This window comes from Octopus sinensis, linkage group LG3 (assembly GCF_006345805.1).
Source record: "Octopus sinensis linkage group LG3, ASM634580v1, whole genome shotgun sequence".
NCBI lineage: Eukaryota > Metazoa > Mollusca > Cephalopoda > Octopoda > Octopodidae > Octopus > Octopus sinensis.
In genome coordinates this window covers 40,762,511-40,767,580 of record NC_042999.1, presented here as the reverse complement: position 1 = coordinate 40,767,580, position 5,070 = coordinate 40,762,511, and positions in this window count along the sequence as shown.

The following is a 5,070-nucleotide window of genomic DNA, read 5'->3' as shown; positions in this document are numbered from 1 at the left end:
ATAAATGCACACATGTTTATGTATGTATATCCATACATGTGTGTGTATGTCTATGCATGCACTTACTTACTTACACACACACACATACACACACACACACAAACCTAAACGTGAGCTCACAGCATAAACATGCATACACATGCGTACGTGAACAGACAAGCACGCCTACGTAATGTCTTCAGGCAATGGCTGCTAAAGATCGTTTGGTAAGATTTGTGCGGCTATATAAAAGATTTCTATGGAAGATATTCATAGCAGCTGCGGGAAGGAATTATCGGGATTTGTACACTTTTGTGTCCAAAGACATCAAAGATGTTGATTAAGGTAGAGTTCTGTAGAGGATTGTCACACACTTTCAACTATTCCCAAAATACTTCTTTCTTATCTTTTGTCATCACTACTGTGGTACACGTATCAGTAATTCTATCCGTGCATTTGCGTGTATTAATACAATTATATCTGTACATATAACAATATATGTAAATGTGTATATGTGCGTATATATATATAAATACATGTATATGTGTGTGTGTGCGCGTTTTGTTTGAGTATGTGTGCGTGCGTCTGCATGTAAGTGTGGATGTGTTTATGTTTGAAGTCATATGTATACGCATTCACATATGTGCACTCGTGCATATATATATATATATATTGTATGTATTCGTGTATGGCTCTATGCATGTGTGTTTGTGTGTCTGAAAAATGAGTAGAGATGGCTTTTTGGGATAAGAATAAATTTTTTTTGGGGGGAGGGGACAATGATAATGTTTAATTTATCATTAAAATAAAAATTATCCCCAAAAGCCAACTCTAGTCATTTAAAAAAAATACAATACTGTATCAAGAACATTCTTTTTAATATTCTACTGTATCTCTTTTACTCTTTTACTTGTTTCAGTCATTTGTCTGTGGCCATGCTGGGGCACCACCATTAGTCGAGCAAATCGAACCCCAGAACTTATTCCTTGTAAGCCCAGTACTTATTCTATCGGTCTCTTTTGCCGAACCGCTAAGTTACGGGTACGTAAACATACCAGCATCGGTTGTCAAGTGATGTCGGGGGGACAAACACACACAAACATATACACACACATACATATAAACATATATACGACGGGCTTCTCTCAGTTTCCGTTTACCAAGTCCACTCACAAGGCTTTTGTCGGCCCGAAGATTTAGTAGAAGACACTTGCCCAAGATGCCACGCAGATACACACAAATACACACTCACACACTCACTCTCTCTCGCTCGCTCTCTATCTCTCTCTCACACACACACACGCACACAGACACACACAAACACACACTAAAGTACTGAAGTTCATTCAGACACTCGATGAGTGAAGTTTAGTTCTGACAATGAACACTACAATACATTTATAATAATCCTCCTTTCTGCTCGTTCCATGCGAAATTATAAACGTACATACATATAGTAATACATATACGTATCTTAGAAGCAGGCGCTTTCCTTTAAAACTCATTATACTGGAGACACGTGAGTGCAGTGAGAATATTTGACAAAAATATTTTACATATTTTCTTAGTTTTCCTATAAATTAAATTTTTAACGATAGCGTTTATTAGTCCTTTTATGTTGCAACACCTTAGCCTCACCATCTCAGTGATCAAATAATAATGATGTATTGCATGGCTCTTCTTGCCGTACATCGCAAACGATCATGGGCATACTGCTGTAAATGATACGAATTCAATGACGTGTACCTAACGCCTAATAAGTATTTGGTCGGCCCGATGATTTAGGAAACACTTACTCAAGGTACCACGCAATGGAACTTAACCCGGAACCATGTGGTTGGGAAGCAAGCTTCTTACCACACAGCTACACCTGTGCTTATCTAAAATTTCCATTTCCATGTATGGAAATTTAAATATTTTCAGAAGGGTTTTATATCGGTCACTCATCGCCCAAGCAATTAATATCTATAATGTTTCAAAAATAAAATCCAATATACAAATGAAATTAAAATCAAGACAACAACGAAAATTTAAAAAATCAGATATACTGAAGAAAATTCCAACTTCAATTCTGCAAATATAGAAATATATTCACTCCGAGAAAAAACAAATAATAACAAAATTTCCAGTAGTCAAATATAATCCAAATAAAATTTAAAATTCAAATATACGCAAGAAAAATTCTCTAAGCCATAATTCTAAAAATACTGAAATATGATTCCTCCGAGGAAGCTACTAAATAAAAGAAATTGTTAGCAAACAATTAGGTCTTTAATATTTAAAACTAGAATGCGATACACAAATATGAGTAAACTTCAAAATAGAAATAAAAGTGAAATACACCTTCAAAAAATTTTCCCCGAAATGGAATTCTACAAATAACAAAATATATTCATTCTATAGAAACAAATATATAATGCTGATAAAATTTGGATCAGGTGGCAAGATATTTGCTTCCCAGTTATATAATTTCGGGTTTAGTATCGTTGCGTGACATTTCCGGGTCAGTTACTTTTACTTAAGCTTCGAGTTGACCACAGTCTTGTGAGTGGATTTGGATAGACAGTAACTGAAAGAATCCTGCCGTACACGCACGCACACACACACACACACACACACACACATCTATCTATCTATCTATCTATCTATCTATCTATCTATCTTAATCAAAGGACATACTTACTATGTCCTTTGATTAATTTTAATCTTTCAGATATTTAATGTTTTTTTTGAGAAGAGGCTGCAATCGCTTATATTATTGATTCTGTTATTATCATTTTAAAATTGTAACACTAGATGATAATAGAGTCAATGATATCTTCGCAAATATTGGGTTGCGTTGGCAACTTAGTTACCGCCATTTTTTTTAAAATTTAAATCTTTAAAAAGTTTTAATATAAATGTAACAATTAATTAATCAATAATGTATTCAGCCTTCTTGTTTAGAACTCCTCCCCAACGTTCAACAAGATTTTCAATACCCCGTTCGTAGGAATTACCCTATTTCGACTAAAAAAATTAATCCAACCAAGCTCTCAATTCTGCATCAGTACTGAACGAAACTCCGCGCATATCATTTGAAAGAGATCGAAAGAGATGGAAATCCGTTGCTGCCAAATCAGGAGAGTACGGCGGGTGTGGCAGTACTTCCCAGCCATGCATTTGAATGGCTTCCTTGGTCATATTGATGATATGAGGGCGGGCGTTGCCATGCAGCAGAAGAACTCCGTGCTGTTGATTAGGTCTTTTCTCTTGAATAGCCGTGTTGAGTCGTTCCATCTGTTGAACATACAGTTCCGCGTTGATCGTTTGGTTCCGTTCAAGCAATTCGTAATGGATAATCCCTTCCCAGTCCCACCATACGCGTAACATCGTTTTACGCGGATGAAGATCTTGTTTCACTCGCGGTGTCGCTTGTTTACCTGGGCTAAGCCATTCCTTACGCTGCTTCATAATGATGTACAGGCACCATTTTTCGTCGCCAGTAACGATTCGATAAAGAAATCGTTGCTTGTGTCCATGAGTTGAACGGTAACGAGCAAGCAAACCAGCGGAGATTGTGGCTAGTTGATTTTTTTTGTTTCACTTAAAGCATGCGGAACTGATGCTCCATACTTCTGAACCTTTCATATCGAGTGAAGATGCTCCTTTATAGCAGTGTGGGAGTATTCCATTTTCTCTGCCAGTTCTTTTGTCGTTTGACGAGAATTTTCGTGCAAAAGTCGGTTTAATCGCTCCTCATCGAACTCAACTGGACGGCCAGAACGAGGTGCGTCTTTGAGGTCAAAATTTCCACTTTTGAACTTGGCATACCAATCACGAGTAGTTCTTCTAGCTATGGCACCTTTTCCATACATAGCTCAAATGTCGCGAGCAGCTTTTGCGGCCTCAGAGCCTTGATTAAAAGTAAAATGGAGGTGTCGAAAATGCTCGTTTTTCTTAACTTGACATTCCATTTTCGTGATCTAAAAATTTACTAAAATTAACTAGAAGAAAACAAAATAGATTCCAAAATGATTCAAAAATAGAATTTTCGATAAAAATAGATTCTAAAATTTAAAAGCGCAATAAATTCCAAACTTTAAAAAATAACGGTGTGAACTTAGTTGCCAATCTAATAGTTTCTCCTGAATTATTTGATCCGCATTGCAATTATATATATATATATGCATATATACATATGCAGATATATAGTCATACACGTCGAGGCGTTGCATTGTGGTAAGAAGCTGGCTTCCCAACCACATGCTTCCGGGTTCAGTCCCACTGCCACTTTGGGCAAGTGTCTTCTACTATAGCCTCGGGCCGACCAAAGCCTCGTGAGTAGATTTCGTAGACTTAAACTGAAAGAAGCCCGCCATATATATATATATGTGTGTGTGTGTGTGTGTGTGTGTCTTTGTGCCTGTGTTTGCTCTTCCGCCATCACCGCTTGACAAACGGTGTTGGTGTGTTGACATCTCCGTGAATTAGCGGTTCAGTATAAGATGTCGACAGAATAAAATCCAGGCTTTCAAAAAATAAGTAGTGGAAGCGATTTTTTAACTAAAACACCTGAAGCGGTGCCCCCCCCCCCCTATCATGGCCAAAGTCCAATAACTGAAACAAGCAAAATCATAAAAATACAAGATAAATAATACTCTCAACTATAATTCTACAGATACTAAAATATATTCCTCCCAAGGAAACTGCGAAATAAAAGAAATTGTATATTCCACCACAAATATAAATTCGTCTCTCCATTTACCTATATAAACATAAGTAGCTAATTCATTCAAAGAATGATTTAGTAACCAGCACCAACACGGCATAACTTCGTTATCATCACATAATTATTCCTTAGATAATTTTCACACACTTTTCAGCATTACGTCGGAAAGTCTATCATCTGTCAAGCTCTGCGCTTAAAATAACACATTTTGGCAACTTAATTAATTAATCGAAGATTTCATTGCTTGCACTGTTAAAACTGTTTAGCTTTCTTCAAGTTTATATAGACTGTAAATAGCTATAAGCTTATAAGCTCTGTATGGACACTAGAGTTGTACGCTCTCTGTAATGATGGTCTAATAAAATAAAAACAAGTCAGAT